General features: G+C 43.3%; 1 pseudogene; it reads right to left on the bottom strand.

Annotated features, from left to right (window-relative positions):
* Window positions 1-2,947: 2,947 nt before the first annotated feature.
* LOC136455196 (replication protein A 70 kDa DNA-binding subunit D-like) lies at window positions 2,948-17,858 on the bottom strand (annotated as a pseudogene).
* Window positions 17,859-19,652: the final 1,794 nt, after the last annotated feature.

Genomic DNA, 19,652 nt, shown 5'->3' with positions numbered 1-19,652 from the left:
GACCGAGCCTCTAGCGCCACCGCACACACGTCGCCATAGCCCCACGCGTCGTCTTACCGACCTCGCCTGGCCGGTGCTGCTGCTGCCGGCGTGCCCGCCTCTACGGCTCTCGTGGGCAGGCTGCCTGGGGACGACTTGGGCCTTGCCGTGGCCAGACGTGGACGCGTGGGCTCCCCGTGCAGCTCGCCGGCGAGTGGACCGCCGCTGTCGTGCCTTCCCGGCACCCCCCGCGCCGCCGTCGGCCGGCTCCTCTATCTGTGCTCTATATCAAAAGAAGAAGAAGGGTAAGAATCCAAGATGGAAATTTATACAGGGCCCTTACTATAAATACGTGACTCATTTGAATAGTACTCGTGGATCTCGGAGCGATTAGGGAAAATGCAGGGGCCGTTTAGCAAATTGTCGTCGCCACCTACCGCCTGGCTAGGCCGCTGCTGGCGCTTGGGCCGCGCGCTGTGCGCCTGGGCCGCCAGCGCGGTTAACGCCGTTGCCGGGCCGCTGGTCGTGCGCCCGCCTGGGCCACCGCCCGCTCGCCGCTGGACCTGGCTGAACAGGCCGTTGGGCCGGCTGATGGCCGTTGGCCTTTTTATTTCTAAAATGATTAGCTAATTTAGCTCGGGAACAAATTTGTAAAATCAATATAAAATTATGTAGCTGTCCAAAAATAGTGAAACCAGTTTTGTTGAGTTTCTAAAATCATGATCTATCTAATAGTGTATTTTGTTCACATAGCTTGATAATATTCTTGGAAGCTATATAATTAAATTGAGATACTTAATATCGTTAAGACATAAACTTGTAGGAGTTTCTACGATAAATTGGTAATAGTGTTGGATCCGAAATGTCTACAGTAGGTTCCTAGCAGTATTAGGTACTCACTGTAATTTTTGTAGCTCCAGAATAATTAGTGTGCTAGATAGATAATGAGGCTCTATTTTGAATAATGATTAAATCGATAGAATGAAATAAAGAAACATGTTAGTTTATATAACTAAAATTATTGTTGGGAAATAACGCCTTATCTGACAACGTGTATATATAGCCTAAGTACGGTCATCGTTAGAACTAGCCCGTTAACTCGAGAGGCGTACGTCGTATTTTATGAGTCATGATTGCAGTTGATTAATTACATCTTTGCATTGCATCGCATTGCATATCATATAGGTACGATGATGGATCGACAGATCAATTGAAGGATGGTTGGGAATCCAAAGATGGTGTAATGGTATTCTCTCCAGGAGATGATGCAATGGGCTTGTTATTCAGCTGATGGTGGATGATCTGAAGATGCAGATACTAACTTTTTAATATATCTTACCCAGGTAAGCCCCGGTGCATAACCCCTACTTTTCTATAGTTTAAATTATATTTGTGCATTAAATTTTAAGGTGTTGGTTGAAACCCACTTGCATATATATATATATATATATCTTTATCCTATGAGTCTTAATAGTATGACAGGATCGTGTAGAATGCTATGCTACAGGACTCCGGTAGAAGTCAAGTGATTGTCTGTCACTCGCGAGAGATAGGAAATATATTACTGTATTATTATCACTTGGAAAATATAAATAGTGGAAAGGAAAAATGGTGACCGGGCAGAAATATGGTTTGGGTATTGGTGGGTGTAAGAGGTTGTGTCGCCGTGGACTCGTGGCATAGCTTGGTTACACTATTTTCCCTATCTGGTCGGTTAAGGACCAATCGTTGCATAAGACTCTAGGCAGGTCACAGACTTATTATCCTGAGCACATACTTGTGTATGGGCGCTTGGAAGACTTGTTGCTCCCTTATCGCGGATCCGGCCCTTTCCGAACCGACTGTAAGGGTTTTATTTTGGTAGAGGAGGTCCTTGCACCGCACTGAGTCCAAGACTCAGGGGCGGGGGCTTGGAGTCCCAGTTTGGATGGGGACCTAGACACCCAGGACATGAGAGTGATGGGTTGGTCCTGCTTGTGCCTTGGGTACAAGCGGGGTGTGTGTTTTCGGGGTACCCAGCTGGGGGCATTGATTCGTGAATCGCCGGGCGATCCGGTACGGCTTGTCTACGGTTTAGCATCGTAGTAAGAACTAAAGAATGAAAGAAGGAAAAAGGAAATCTGATTGCTTACCACCTGCTTGAAAGTAGCACAGGTGCTTACATAGAATGGTTAGTTAATGAACCAATGCGGCTCTTAATAAAAATCGAATATAAGGACGCATGCTTAGTAATGCTTCCAGCAAATGCAATAAACCCACAAGCCAGTTAGCCTTGCATATCCTTGAAGTCTTTTCTTTTCTCCTATTGGGTAAGTCTTGCTAAGTACAATTGAGTACTCAGGGTTTTATTCCCCCTGTTGCAGGTGACAGGTGGATGCTAGAGCTGACCCTTGTGTGTGGATACCTCCTGGTGGGCTCAGCGGGGATTCCTTTACGCTGCGATCGTAGTTGTTATTTATAACCCTCACCAAATGCTTTTATGAATAAAAGTTTCATAATCTGTTGTCGTAGTTTATATATCAATACTTCATCATGTCATGATTAGCTATTTATTTTCGCTGTAATTCTGATCACATGTTTATATTCCGCTGTTAATTTAAAGTGTTCATAATTCTGATAATATGATTACATTCCGCTATTATAATAATAAATGTTATACTCTGATGTATAGTTAAAGTGATGTAAGAAATGGTTAAGAAGGATGTAAGCTTTATTCTCTCATTTGTGATCCTGATGGCGAAAATGTGGATTTTTGGGTTCTCCCCTAGGGTGTGCCCGACGGAACCGAGTAATTTAGTGTTCTCCTTCGAGTGCTTCGTGTCTAATGGAAGACAAGCACTCCTATGAGGCATTAGATTAGGCGGTTCTACCACACCAAGGATGTAGGCCTACTCATCGCTGCAAATTAGAAATACTTTGTCACCTAACTGATGGAACCAAACAATAAAATAGAATAAGAATGAATAAGCTACCTTGCTCTGGCTTTCTTTGCAGGGAATAGATCCCTACGAGCAGACCTTGGTCTCTTACCTAGAATAGTTCTGCAAAAAAAACTATATAAGCAAATCACCCATTCATGGTCCGTACTTCACCCGGGAAGGTGACCATAGCCACACTTAACGTTCAATGTTGGAACCTAATGTAATACCTTTTAAACTAATTTCGAGGGGTGTGAAGAGTGCACTACATGGGTATGGCAAATGATTTAGATTACTTAGTACACAAAGGTACATACCCATGCTCCTCATGGACATCAGAGGGTACCTCCTTCCCCGTGTTGGATGAGGTTTTGGTATTAGCCACTACGGCAAGGGCAGGAGGAGGGGTCGAGCCACCATCTACATTGTTAGGAACCTCAGGAATGACAAGAACATGTGCCTGGTCATCTTTTCTAGAGGCAACACTTGATGTCCCAATCTTGTTCATAGCTTTAGGATCCCTAGGATCATGCGGTGAACGTTCGGTAGGACCACGAGCCTCAGCAGCCATTGGATCGGGGAACACCCTCCTAGCTTGGAAGTAGAGCTGCCCAGTCCTAAAGGTTTGCTCACTAATAACCACCTGGAAGACATACTTTTGACCAACAAGGCCACGATGAAAGGTCCTAATGGCTAGAGGGGGGGTGAATAGCCTAATAAAATTTCTACAATAACACTTAACAAAATGGTTAGACAATTATGAAGCGAAGCAAGTGTTGCGCTAGCCTACTCAAAATGCAAGCCACCTACCATAATTCTAGTTTAGATAGTGTCGATTCACACAAGAGCTATGACACTACCTTATGTTGGTGTGCTCTCAAAGGCTAACTAAAGAGCCACACCAACCAAGCAAGCAAGCTCTCACAACTAGCTACACTAAAGAGCTTGTCAACTAGTTTGCGGTAAAGTAAAGAGAGTGATCAAGAAGGTTATACCACCGTGTTGATGAAGAAACCAATCAATCACAAGGATGAATAACAATGAAGACCAATCACCTCGGAATCAATGATGAACACAATGATTTTTTTACCGAGGTTCACTTGCTTGCCGAAAAGCTACTCCTCGTTGTGGCGATTCACTCACTTGGAGGTTCACGCGCTAATTGGCTTCACATGCCAAACCCTCAATAGGGTGCCGCACAACCAACACAAGATGAGGATCACACAAGCCACGAGCAATCCACTAGAGTACCTTTTGGCACTCCGCCGGAGAAAGGTCAAGAACCCCTCACAATCACCACGATCGGAGCCAGAGACAATCACCACCCTCCGCTCAATGATCCTCACTGCTCCAAGCCGTCTAGGTGGCGGCAACCACCAAGAGTAACAAGCGAAATCCACAGCGAAACACAAACACCAAGTGCCTCTAGATGCAATCACTCAAGCAATGCACTTGGATTCACTCCCAATCTCAATATGATGATGAATCAATGATGGAGATGAGTGGGAGGACTTTGGCTAAGCTCACAAGGTTGCTATGTCAATGAAAATGGCCAAAGATGTGAGCTATAGCCGGCCATGGGGCTTAAATAGAAGCCCCCACGAAATAGAGCCGTTGTACCCCTTCACTGGGCACACTACGCTCTGACCAGACGCTTCGGTCCAACTGACCAGACCCTGGACTCAGCGTCCGGTCCACTGATGGACACCATGTGTCACTAGCTTCAAACGTTGTTCGTCAGAATTCAACAGCTACGAAGCTGACCGGACGCTGAAGCCCCAGCGTCCGATCGAGTACAGTAAGGGTCCAAATCTGTTTTTCCTCGACCAAACGCGTCCGGTCCACCTCGACCGGACATAGCCCAGTGTCTGGTGGTAAACCCTAGCCACTGTACCGCCAAGTCAGCGCGACCGGACGCAGGTAGTCAGCGTTCGGTGCATTTGGATCCAGTGTCTGGTCACTTGACCGAAGCTGGCATCTCCTCCGTTCTCTTCACCCTTGCTCAAATGTGCCAATCACCAAGTGTATCACCTTGTGCACATGTGTTAGCATATTTTCACAAACATTTTCAAGGGTGTTAACACTCCACTAGATCCTAAATGCATATGCAAAGAGTTAGAGCATCTAGTGGCACTATGATAACCGCATTCTGATACGAGTTTCACCCCACTTAATAGTACGACTATCAAACCTAAATGTGATCACACTCTCTAAGTGTCTTGATCACCAAAACAAAATAGCTCCTACAAATTATACCTTTGCCTTGAGCTTTTTGTTTTTCTCTTTCTTCTTTTCAAGTTTAAGCCCTTGATCATTGCCATGCCATCACCATTGTCATGTTATGATCTTCATTAGCTTCTCCACTTGAAGTGTGCTACCTATCTCATGATCACTTGATAAACTAGGTTAGCACTTAGGGTTTCATCAATTCACCAAAACCAAACTAGAGCTTTCAATCTTCCCCTTTTTGGTACTTGATGACAACCCTTATACAAAGATATGAATTGAAATTTAATTGAATCCATGTTGCTTGCCCAAGCATATTTACCATGTGTAAAAGGATATGGACAAGTTTCATGAACCCCAAATGGTAGCAATTGCTCCCCCTACATATGTGCTAAGAGTTTGGATTATAGCTTGCACATATGCTTAGATAGGAAATATAGGAGTCAATGTCTACCACATGATGCTAAGGTATAAAAGATGGACCTTTGAAGCGTGATACCAATCGGAGTGCACCAATATACTGTCCTTAGCACCATGGTTAGTTCTATATCACTTGGAAACATACTTTGAAAAGATACCACTTGTAAAGGCTTACTTGGAAATGAAAATTATCTTGTGATTTCATTTCATCATTCAATCTTACAACTAACATTCATCACACAAGCATAGATGTGTAAATTTAATACTTGTGCCATGCAAGCAAACATATGAAATGCACATATACATACACCATACAAGTTCATGAGCTTGCTCCCCCTACTTGTGTGCTCAAATTTTAATTGATTCATTTCCTTTGTCATATCTCTCCCCCTATGTCAAGTTCTCCCCCTTTGTTGTCTTTTCACTATCTTAGTACACTAATATCATCTTAGTACACTAGTATCTTCGTTTTTCTCCCCATGTTCTAATATCTTTGTTTCCCATGTACTAATATCTTTGTTTCTCTCCCCCTTTGTCATCAATGACCACAAAGGTTCTAAATATAGATAGTATTACTTGTAGGGTCGAGATTATCAATGTCAATCAATGGGGTGAGGATAATTTTTCCCAAATTTGGTCTAGTCTAGATCATTTACCAAAGATATTTAACTCGGTTTGATCCAAGGACAAGCTTCTTCACACCTCCAAATAAGGGTTATCTTGTACCATGTTGAGTTAAACACTTATAGCTCATATTCTAGATTAAACACTAGGTTTATAAGCCCATAAACATGTCATATGCTATCACTAGATCATGTCAAGCATAGAAGCAATAGTGATACCATATAGACATCAAAATCATTTGATTTTCATGAATGAGCCTAATAAAATAGAACCACTTGAAAGGTCCTAATAAGATTGAAAATATGACTAGATGCACTAAACATGTCCTTAGCAAGGATGTATGTCATGCCAATCAACTTTTACCTTGGAGTGCTCAAAGGAGAGGCATGTCATAAAAGTGGGGGGTGCATCAACACATATTTAAGAAATCCAATATGTTCAACTCATTCCTTAGCTTGCAAAACCTTTTCTCATCCAATGGCTTGGTGAATATGTCGGCAAGTTGATCTTCGGTGCCTATACTCTCAATGCAAATGTCCCCTTTTTGTTGGTGATCTCTTATGAAATGGTGGCGGACATCAATGTGCTTTGTTCTTGCATGTTGAACCGGATTGTTGGTTAACTTGATTGCACTCTCATTGTCACATAGCAATGGCACTTTCTTGAACTTAATTCTAAAGTCATTCAAAGTGGCCTTCATCCAAAGTACTTGTGCACAACAACTACCGGTGGATATGTATTCGGCTTCGGCGGTTGATAATGCAACACTATTTTGCTTCTTTGATGACCATGAAACAAGTGATCTTCCCAACAATTGACATGTGCCCGAGGTGCTCTTCCTTTCAACCTTGCATCCCGCATAGTCCGAGTCGGAGTAACCAACTAGCTCAAACTTTGCTCCTTTGGGATACCACAACCCAACATTTGGTGTATGCTTCAAGTACCTCAATATTCTCTTTGTAGCCTTCAAATGACTTTCTCTTGGTGAGGCTTGAAATCTTGCACACATGCATACACTAAACATGACATCCGGCCTTGATGTGGTCACATAGAGTAGGCTTCCAATCATGGATCGATACAACTTTTGATCCACCATATTTCCACTTGCATCACTATCCAAGTTGCCATTGGTTCCCATTGGTGTGCTAATGACTTTGCTATCAATCATGCCAAACTTCTTGATCATGTCCTTGATGTACTTGCCTTGACTCACAAATGTACCATTCTTCAATTGCTTGATTTGAAGACCAAGGAAGTAACTCAATTCTCCAATCATGGACATCTCAAACTCATTAGCCATCATCTTCCCAAACTTATCACAAAATTCTTGATTTGTTGATCCAAATATGATATCATCAACATAGATTTGTAATACAAATAGATCTTTTCCAATCTTCTTGATGAAAAGAGTGGTGTCAACCTTGCCCATTGTGAACCCTTTAGAGAGGAGGAAGTCCCTCAATCTCTCATACCATGCTCTAGGTGCTTGCTTCAAGCCATACAATGCCTTCTTCAACTTGTATACATGGTTGGGCTTCTTATCATCTTCAAAACCGGGAGGTTGCTCAACATATACTTCTTCATTGATGTAGCCATTGAGAAATGCACTCTTAACATCCATTTGATAGAGCTTGATGTTGTGGGCACAAGCATAGGCTAGCAAGATTCTAATTGCTTCCAATCTAGCAACTGGAGCATATGTTTCTCCAAAGTCAAGACCTTCAACTTGTGTATAGCCTTGTGCTACCAATCTTGCTTTGTTCCTTACTACTATCCCATCTTGATCTTGCTTGTTTCTAAAGACCCATTTGGTTCCAATCACATTGTGTCTCTTTGGTCTTTCTACCAATTCCCATACTTGATTTCTTGTGAAGTTGTTCAATTCTTCATGCATAGCATTCACCCAATCAACATCCTTCAAAGCTTCATCTATCTTCTTTGGTTCAATGGATGACACAAATGAGAAGTGTTCACAAAATGATGCCAATCTTGATCTTGTTTGTACACCTCTTGAAATATCTCCAATTATAGTGTCCAAAGGATGATCTCTTGCAATATTGGTTGGTTGGAGGATTGGAACTTGATTGCTTGTACTTGCTTGATCATTGGATTGAGATGATGTACTAGCCACTTGATCTTGTTCATTGTCATGAGAGCCACTTGCACTAACTTGATTTGTATCATCTTGCACATTTGTGTTGGAGAGCACATGCACTTGATCATCTTCATCATCATTCACTTGCCTAGGCCTCAATTCACCAATATCCATGTTCTTCATGGCATTTGAAAGTTGAATGCCTCTAACATCTTCCAAGTTCTCATTCTCTACTTGTGAACCCTTGGTTTCATCAAATTCAACATCATGAACTTCCTCAAGAGTACCACTATCCAAATTCCATACTCTATATGCTTTGCTTGTAGTGGAATATCCAAGTAAGAATCCTTCATCACATTTCTTATCAAACTTGCCCAATCTAGTGCCTTTCTTCAAGATATAGCATTTGCAACCAAAGACCCGAAAATATGCAATGTTGGGCTTTCTACCATTCAAGAGCTCATATGGTGTCTTCTCTTTCAATCGGTGACAATAGAGGCGGTTGCTACAATAGCAAGCCGTGTTGATAGCTTCGACCCAAAAGGATTGACTCACATTGTACTCACTAAGCATAGACCTTGCCATATCAATAAGTGTTCTATTCTTCCTCTCAACAATGCCATTTGATTGTGGGGTGTATTTGGCTGAGAATTGATGTCTAATTCCAAATTCATCACATAACTCATCAATTCTAGTATTCTTGAACTCACTACCATTGTCACTTCTAACTCTCTTGATGGTTGTTTCAAACTCATTGTGAATGCCTCTGACAAATGATTTGAATGTTGCAAATACATCACTTTTGTCCACTAGAAAGAATACCCATGTGTATCTAGTGTAGTCATCTACTATCACAAATCCATATTTGTTACCACCGATACTAGTGTATTGTGTTGGCCCAAACAAATCCATGTGCAATAACTCAAATGCTTTACTAGTGCTCATCATGCTTTTCTTAGGATGGGTGTTTCCAACTTGTTTGTCGGCTTGACAAGAGCTACAAAGCTTATCATTTTCAAACACAACATCTTTCAAGCCTTTAACTAAGTCATGCTTAACCAATCTATTCAATTATTTCATTCCAACATGACCAAGCCTTCTATGCCATAACCAACCCATGCTAGACTTAGTGAACAAGCATGTAGATAATTTAGCTTCACTAGCATTGAAATCAACCAAGTATAGATTCTCATATCTAAAACCTTTGAAGATCAAGTTAGAGCCATCTACACTTATGATCTCTACATCATCTATCCCAAATATGCATTTGAAGCCAAGATTACACAATTGAGCCACGGATAGCAAATTGAAGTTCAAGCTCTCTACTAGCAACACATTGGATATGCTTAAGTCATTGGATATTACAATCTTACCAAACCCTTTGACCTTGCCTTTGCCATTGTCACCAAATGTGATACTATCATAACCATCATTGCCATTGGTGTTGATTGAGTTGAACATTCTTGCATCACCGGTCATGTGTTGAGTGCACCCACTATCAAGAACCCAATGCCTTCCTCCGGCTTTGTAATTGACCTACAAAAGAAGATCAATTCCTTTTAGGTACCCAAACTTGCTTGGGTCCTTGAAGGTTAGTAACCAAGCTCTTTGGCACCCAAATGGCTTTCTTCTTTGAGCCCATCCATGGTTTGCCAATGAACTTAGCCTTCATACCATTTGTACCCTTAACAAGCATATAGCATGAATCAAGCTTTATGAAGGATACATTAGCATTTTTTTCTCTTGTTGTTGCATTCTTGCTCTTTATGACCAACTTGCTTGCAACTAGTCAAAACCGACCATTGTTCTTCACAAAACTAGTCTTGTGAGGAGCAAAAGCCGCCTTACCTTTCTTGGGGGTATAGCCCAATCCCTCTTTGTAGAGAGAAGCTCTTTGGCTACCCAAGCACATAAGCAAACGGTCCTCTGAAGGATCGAGATGACGACTAGAGGGGGGTGAATAGTCCTTTTTAAAACTTAATCGCGTTGGCTAACCGAAACAAGTGCGGAATTAAAACTATCGGTCTAGCCAAGACTATACCCCACTATATATGTTCACTAGCACCTTGCAAAGATAACAATTATGCAACAAAGGTGCCGGGCTAGTTAGAGCTCTCCTAAACAATTTTAAGAGCAAGGTTACACAAACCTATGCCACTAGTATGTTAAGCAACAAGAGAGCTCCTACACATGCTAGTAAGCAAAAGCACAAAGCTAACGATGCTCACTAGCAATGCTCAATAACAAGGCAACCAATGCCTAATTAGAGAGCGCAAATACTTAGCTACACAAACTAAGCAATGTGACTAACAAGGTTACTAAAACCAAATTAGCCACACAAGGGAGCTACTTCTATGCTACACAAGCAAGAAGGTAATTAGCAAGCTACACAAGCTATCTAATTACAAGAGCAACTACACAAGCTTAATATATATGAAAGTAAACGCAAGCTTGTGTAATGGGGATGCAAACCAACGGGAAGAACAAGGTTGACACGATGATTTTTCTCCCGAGGTTCACGTGTTTGCCAACACGCTAGTCCCCGTTGTGTCGACCGCTCACTTGGTGGTTCGGCGGCTAATTAGCATCACCCGCTAAGCCCGCACGTCGGGCGCCGCAAGAACCTACCCCTTGAGTGAGGGTAGCTCAATGACACGCTTTACTAGAGTTGCTCTTCGCGGCTCCCGCGGGGCGAGCACAATGCCCCTCACAAGCACTTCTCCGGAGCGCCGCACAAGCTTCTTGCGCGCTTCGACGGAGACCACCACCAAGCCATCTAGGAGGTGGCAACCTCCAAGAGTAACAAGCACCACCGGCTTGCAACTCGATCACCTAGTGCCACTCGATGCAACCTCATGATGCAATCGCACTAGAATCGCTCACTCACACAATCGAATGATCACTATCAAGTATATGTGTGATGGAGGGCTCCCAAGCACTCACAAGCATGGACACTAAGTCCCTTGAGGTGCTCAGCACCAGCCATGGCCGAGGGCCACTTCTATTTATAGCCCCAAGGGCTAAACTAGCCGTTACCCCTTCACTGGGCAACGGTCGGGCCGACCGGACGCTCCGGTCGAGTTGACCGGACGCTGGACCTTAGCGTCCGGTCGCCCGCAGACGGCCACGTGTCCCGATTCCAACGGTCACTTGACCTGACCGGACGCAGCAGCTTCAACTGACCGGACGCTGGACCCTCAGCGTCCGGTCGTTTCCAGTAAGCTCCCGAGCATGACCGGACGCGTCCGGTCGAACGCGATCGGACATAGCACCAGCGTCCGGTCACTCTCCAGCTACTGCTACACTCCACGTCAGCGTGACCGGACGCAGGCAGTCAGCGTCCGGTGCATTCAGATCCAGCGTCCGGTTAGTTGACCGACGCCAGCATCTTCGTGACTAACTCGTTCTCACTTCTAACTTCTTCATCCTTGCTCCAATGAGCTAACCACCAAGAATTTGCATCCGGCGCAATAGAAAATAGGCATTCCATTTTCCCGAAAGCGCCGAATACCACCTCCTTTGTAAATGTGCCAACACCACCAAGTGTACACCACCATGTGTATGTGTGTTAGCATTTTCACAATCATTTCCCAAAGGATGTTAGCCACTCAACTTGCCACGCCACTCGATCCTAGCGACAATGCAAAGTTAGATCACTTGAGTGGCACTAGATGACCGATATGCAAACAAGTTTGCTCCTCTTGATAGTACGGCCATCTATCCTAAACTCGGTCATAAACTTCTCTACACACCTATGACCGGTGAAATGAAATGCCCTAGGTTATACCTTTGCCTTGCGCATTCCATTCCATCTCCTTCAATGTCGATGCAACACATGCACCAATACGATCAACAATGATATGATCCACTTCATATCATCATGTGATCATATTGGTTCATCGATCTTGACTTTACTTGCTCTTCACCGTTGCCATCGTCCATCGGCGCCAAGTCTTGCTCAAGCTTCACCGCCACGCGGTCCATCACTCCAAAGCCTTCGACTTGCCCTTCACGCTTGCAACCGGTCCATCAAGCCAAGTCATGTCTTGATCTTCTCCACCTTGATCACATGACTCAATGTCATGTCTCATGTGCAATAAGCTCCTTCATCATCACATGTGTGAGCTTTGCAACATCTCCAAGCCATTTTCACCTTCATGACATATGTTGCTCACACACATGTACCTGTGGACTAATCACCTGTGTATCTCACATAAACACAATTAGTCCACCTAGGTTGTCACTCAATTACCAAAACCAACAAGGACCTTTCATCCTCACCACCATAAGCCTTAGCTAAGGTGTGAGTGAGCTTAGTGACCTCCTTCTTGAGGTTCTCATTCTCAACCACTAGTGAGGCATCACAAGTGAGACCATCACTACTAGATGAGGTAGAAGTGGAAGTGCTACAAGAAGGGTTAGTAGTAGCAACAATGATAGGCATAGATAGTGATGTATCAATTAAATCACAAGTTACACCTACATCACAAGTTTCAACATGCTTCTTTTTATCTTGTTCATTAAGCAAAGTGGAATGAGCTTTTTTAAGCTTTTTGTGAGCCTTGCCAAGCTTCCCATGGGCTTCCTCTAGCTTCTCATGAGTTGCTTTGAGCTCATCAAGGGCTTGCTTAAGGGCTTTTACCTCCTTATTCAAACTCTTGCATTCCCTTCTCTTAATGTCAAAGTGTTCTTTAGCATCTTCTAGCATGTCAAATAATTTATCCTTAGTAGGTTCATCATCATCACTATCACTATCATTTTCATTTTCACGTTCATTATCATTAACATGTTCTTCATCACTTTTATCATCACAAGATTGTACCTTAGTGGCCTTAGCCATGAAGCATGATGAAGATTCGAAGAGAGAAGGCTTCTCATTTATAGCAATGCTTGCAAGAACCTTCTTCTTGGTGGTCTTGTGATCATCACTATCATCATCATCATCACTTGAGGAAGCATCACTATCCTAAGTGACTACATATGAACCACCCTTCTTCTTCTTGAAAGCCATCTTGTCCTTCTTCTCTTTCTTTTCCTTCTTGTCCTTCTTCTTGTTCTTCTTGTTATCATCATCATTGTCGCTATTGTATGGACATTGAGCAACAAGATGATCTTTGCTTCCACACTTGAAGCACCTTCTTGACTCTTATTTGTTCTTGGATGAAGACTTCTTTCTTCTAGCACGGTAGCCCTTCTTCACCATGAATTTGCCAAATCATTTGACAAATAGAGCCATCTTCTCATCATCATCATCATCATCATCATCCCATGATTCATCTTCTTCACTTGATGTTTCTTGCTTTGCTTTGCCCTTGGATGATGTGGCTTTGAATGCCACACTCTTCTTCTTCTCATCCTTCTTCTCATCTTTCTTCTCCTTTTCTTCCTTTTCATCATCATCTCTATATGTATCATCGGTCATGATGTCTCCCAACACTTAGTTTGGTGTCATGGTGTCCAAACCACTCCTTACTAGAATAGTGACCAATGTACCAAATCTTGAAGGTAAGCATCTCAAGAACTTGTGGGAGAAGTCCTTGTCCTTTACTTCTTCTCCAAGTGCTTTGAGATCATTGACAAGCACTTGAAGCCTATGAAACATCTCCGGCACACTCTCATCCTCCTTCATCTTGAAGCTTGCAAACTTCTCTTTGAGAATGTATGCCTTTGCACCCTTCACGGCTTGAGTGCCCTCAAATGATTCTTCCAACTTCTTCCAAGCCTCATGAGCCATCTCAATATTCTTGATTTGCTCAAATGTTCTCTCATCAATTGCATCATGAATAGCACTTAGAGCAATGTCATTGTTTTGGAGAAGCACTTCTTCGGCCATGGTGGAATTCTCCAGATCACCAATCTCAATTTTGGTTTCTACCACCTTCCACACCTTTCTATTGATTAACTTGATGTGTGTGGTCATCTTTAACTTCCAATAAGGATAATTTGAGCCATCAAATTGGGGTGGCTTCTTGGTGTTGTTGATTTGAGCCATTTTAACACCGAAGGTTGTTAAGCCACAATTAACGATGACCTCGGCTCTGATACCAATTGAAAGGTCCTAATGGCTAGAGGGGGGGTGAATAGCCTAATAAAATTTCTACAACAACGTTTAACAAAATGGTTAGACAATTATGAAGCGAAGCAAGTGTTGCGCTAGCCTACTTAGAATGCAAGCCACCTACCACAATTCTAGTTTAGATAGTGTCGATTCACACAAGAGCTATGACACTACCTTATGTTGGTGTGCTCTCAAAGGCTAACTAAAGAGCCACACCAACCAACCAACCAAGCTCTCACAACTAGCTACACTAAAGAGCTTGTCAACTAGTTTGCGGTAAAGTAAAGAGAGTGATCAAGAAGGTTATACTGCCGTGTTGATGAAGAAACCAATCAATCACAAGGATGAATAACAATGAAGACCAATCACCTCGGAATCAATGATGAACACAATGATTTTTTTACCGAGGTTCACTTGCTTGCCGGCAAGCTACTCCTCGCTGTGGCGATTCACTCACTTGGAGGTTCACGCACTAATTGGCTTCACACGCCAAACCCTTAATAGGGTGCCGCACAACCAACACAAGATGAGGATCACACAAGCCACGAGCAATCCACTAGAGTACCTTTTGGCGCTCCGCCGGGGAAAGGTCAAGAACCCCTCACAATCACCACGATCAGAGCCAGAGACAATCACCACCCTCCGCTCAATGATCCTCGCTGCTCCAAGCCATCTAGGTGGCGGCAACCACCAAGAGTAACAAGCGAAATCCATAGCGAAACATGAACACCAAGTGCCTCTAGATGCAATCACTCAAGCAATGCACTTAGATTCACTCCCAATCTCAATATGATGATGAATCAATGATGGAGATGAGTGGGAGGACTTTGGCTAAGCTCACAAGGTTGCTATGTCAATGAAAATGGCCAAAGATGTGAGCTATAGCCGGCCATGGGGCTTAAATAGAAGCCCCCACGAAATAGAGCCGTTGTACCCCTTCACTAGGCACACTGCGCTCTGATCGGACGCTCCAGTCCAATTGACCGGACCCTGGACTCAACATCCGGTCCACTGATGGATGCCATGTGTCACTAGCTTCAAACGTTGTTCGTCAGAATTCAACAGCTACGAAGCTGACCGGACGCTCCGGCAAAACTGACCGGACGCTGAAGCCCCAGCGTCCGGTCGAGTACAGTAAGGGTCCAAATCTGTTTTTCCTCGACCGGACGCGTTTGGTCCACCTCGACCGGACATAGCCCAGCGTCCGGTGGTAAACCCTAGCCACTGTATCGCCAAGTCAGTGCGACCGGACGCAGGCAGTTAGTGTCCGGTGCATTTGGATCCAGCGTCCGGTCACTTGACCGATGCTGGCATATCCTCTGTTCTCTTAACCCTTGCTCAAATGTGCCAATCACCAAGTGTATCACCTTGTGCACATGTGTTAGCATATTTTCACAAACATTTTCAAGGGTGTTAACACTCCACTAGATCCTAAATGCATATGCAAAGAGTTAGAGCATCTAGTGGCACTTTGATAACCGCATTCCGATACGAGTTTCACCCCTCTTAATAGTATGGCTATCAAACCTAAATGTGATCACACTCTCTAAGTGTCTTGATCACCAAAACAAAATAGCTCCTATAAATTATACCTTTGCCTTGAGCTTTTTGTTTTTCTCTTTCTTCTTTTCAAGTTTAAGCCCTTGATCATTGCCATGCCATCACCATTGTCATGTTATGATCTTCATTAGCTTCTCCACTTAAAGTGTGCTACCTATCTCATGATCACTTGATAAACTAGGTTAGCACTTAGGGTTTCATCAATTCACCAAAACCAAACTAGAGCTTTCACATGAAGGGGTGCAGGTAGCAAAATCTGATTGGGTGAGCTTTCTTCAACAAGCTCAGCGGCAGTTCGCCGAACAACCTGTTCAGCTACTCCTCCAAAGAGAAATATTTTCACACGGCCAGTGGTATCCTCGATGATCACACTTAGCTTATAGCTTGGGTGGGAAAGAAGAAGACATGTCAGGAACAAGCTAGCTACCTTTGTCTGCTAAGGAGGGATAGTAGCGTTTAAAGCAAGGATTACCTGGGAATAACCATTGGTTTACCCTTATCGCAGTTAGTGCATTCAAAGCCATCTAAAGTAGCCTTCAGCCCCGCTTGCATGTATTGCAACCTTTATACCACCAACCATTGGAAACGTCTATTTCTCTTATGACTGTGTTGCAGGTGAAACGAACACCGTACATGGAAGGGCAGACCAAATTTCAGCAACATGACCTGAGTAGTGCATATAGGTAATTGCTATGAAGGAGGCAATACATTGCTGTCACGGGGATCCAATGCTAGGAGCTCGGCCATAGTTTTCCTGTTGGCGCCTGCTTCATCAACAACACCTACCACTGCATCATCATCGCCAGGTAGGAACACAACTTTAGAGCCTCTTCCCTGTAAACTAAGGACAAGGACAACAACCATTTACACAACCTGCAAATCGGTAAAGGCTGAACAATAGGGGAATCGTATTACCCAACACAAAAAGTGTTCATTTCTGGAAGGTCAATGTTCATGTACCATTTAGTGCCATCACCGCTCGCACATGTGACATGTTGTGGCACCTACGTTGGCAGTGGGCTGGATAGGTTATATCAGGAACTGGGCGTAATGCAGAGGATACATGGAAATGATACGATAAATAGCATGCACCTAAGTACTGCTTCACTTGCACCCCAGCAAAAACCATCACAATGGGTTCATCTTTATCAATGGTTTCAATAAGGATCTAGTCTTCAAATGAGGTTGCATGCTCACCCCACAACTTAATTTGTAAGAGACGATCGCTGCAAGCGTAGTCACAATAAGTTTATGCTAACCAAAATACTCATAAACTACCATGGAAGCAACCTTAGATCATGTAGCTCCACCACCCTCCGCACGCACACACCATTTAGCCCACTAGATCGCACCATAGGATGTATGACTGTAAGTTGTCCGATAACATCTGTTGGGAATGCAAACACCATGTCACATGTGAAGTAAATCACGAAAAATAGGAAAAGGGTACCTGAGTAGGCAAGGCAAGGGCAGTGCATACCTACTAGGCCATGTCTGATCCTCTGTCTATGGGTTAATTCCTCAAAGTCCACAAAATTGAAAATATAGAGGGGAAGCTAGGTGGCCAGCTCTGTAGGTATCTCCTCTACGATAGTCCACGATGTAAAATAGATTGTTTTTGGGTTCGGTACAGGGCTATACTTCCTTGCTTGCCTGCTAACTTGGAATTTTTTAATCATATAGGAGCTGCCTTCAACTAAAGAATCAGCAAATTTGCTAACGTCTTTATGCCCGATGCAAGCGGTAATACCCACGCCCTGATGTAGAGAGTCTTAGATTGCACGGCCACAGTTAAGGGGAAATAGCATATATCTGCATGTAGCAAGGGACATACCTCTTCATCAACCAGAACAAGTTCCATGACAGTTACACCCTTCCACTTAGGAGTCGAAGATAGTTTCCACATCCTAGCAACTCTAACCTTGATGGTCCAATTGTGCCTTGTTGGATTAATCTATGATACCAAGGTGTACTCCATCTGGTGGCGGCCCATCACCAAAAGAAAAAGAAGTGTATCAAATAGAGCACTATAATGCAGGTAAGATATGAGACCATAGCCTGCAAAGGTGCGGGCCCAACATATATAGGGAAAACAATTTACCAGAGCGTCCAAAGGACTTCTTTGTAAACAACGTTTTTAGTAAGGTTAGAGGCTAGGTCTGTGTCGTCGTCAATCAAAACACGTAGTCCATCTCTAGATGTAACACGTGATATAGCAACATACAACTGGCCATGAGAAAAAACTAGGCGCGGTAGGTATAGGCCAACGCTATGCAAAGTTTGTCCTTGGCTCTTATTTATAGTCATTGCATAGCACAATCTTACTAGAAATTGGCGTCTGCTAAGAACAAATGGCCATTTAGTGCTTGACACGTGCAACGAAAGTCTAGGAAGGAGAACTTTGTCGCCAATGTGAGAGCCAGTTATTATCTGAGCTTCCAACACGCGGTCACCTAACTAGGTTATTATAAGATGTGTACCATTGCAAAGGCCAGCACTCTGGTTTAAATTGTGCAGCAACATTACGGGCAAGCCAACCTTAAGCATAAGTTTATGAGAAGGAATGCCCTTGAACTATAGGGAGTTTAGGAATTCAACAGGGTAAAGTAGGTCTACGTTACCATGGTCCTTGGAGGTTTCAACCAAAGAATCAAAACTAAGGTATACCTTTTCATGTCCTAGGATTAAAGAAAGGACGTGGTTATTAATCTCATTGATGGTATCATTTTTTGGAGCAATGATAGCCCGTTCCCTTAGGTAGTTTGGGTCTGAGTAGAATGTGTCTAAGTTGGGATAGGTAGATCTTATGATATTATCAATAGGAGAGCCAAGTTTTGGAACTAAGATGTCATGAGGTATCTCAACTAGCTCAGAGTCTCCATCATCAGTATGATTACTACCAGCAGTAGTGCCATCCCCAATACTCAACACCCAATCATTAAATGCTCTCACCTGATCAGTTGGCAAACCACTATGAGACATCCCAAGTAAGTGCATATTGATTGTTAGCTTTAGAATCTTAACATGTTTCCACAGATAAGAGTTAGTTATGGACGCATCAATGGTGTCTAACCTGTTGCCGCCCTCGACCACAGGCAACACTTGGTAGAAATCTCCACCGAGCACCACGGTCTTACCACCAAACAAGCTATTAAAACACGAAGAGTCTGTCTCCCCAAGAATGTCACGCATGCTATGATCTAAAGATTCAAAGCAATGTTGATGGGTCATAGGCGCCTCATCCCATATGATCAAAGAGCTATGCGCTATTAAGTCAGCAAGAAAAGTTCCCCTCTTAATATTGCACACGGACGACTCGTCAATAACTATAGGAATTTTAAACCGGGAATACGTAGTACAGCCTCTAGGTAGTAATAGGGAAGCAACTCTAGATGAGGCCACAGCGAGGACGATAAGCCTCTCGGATTGCAGGCGCAAAATAATTGCATTCCAAAGGAATGTCTTGCCGGTGCCACCGCATCCATACACAAAAAAACACTGGCCTGACTTCCCATAGACGGACTGTGTGACAACATCATAAACATTTTTTTGTTCAAGGTTCAGCTGACCAACGAGGGTACCATGGATTCGCACGAGGTCCTCACAGTCATAGGCTAGTTCCTCAGCTAGAAGCCTATTTGTAACTTTACTACGCATGGTTCGATCAGGCTCTGGTAAACCATAATTAGTCATTAAACCACCATTTTTGACAAACAAGCTATCCAGTTCAAGCAAAACATAGTTTTTTAGGTGATCCTCTGGAACATTATAG

This window comes from Miscanthus floridulus, chromosome 5 (genome assembly GCF_019320115.1).
Source record: "Miscanthus floridulus cultivar M001 chromosome 5, ASM1932011v1, whole genome shotgun sequence".
Taxonomy (NCBI): Eukaryota; Viridiplantae; Streptophyta; class Magnoliopsida; order Poales; family Poaceae; genus Miscanthus; species Miscanthus floridulus.
The sequence above is the reverse complement of the archived record's forward strand: the minus strand, read 5'-3'. Positions and strand labels throughout refer to the sequence as shown.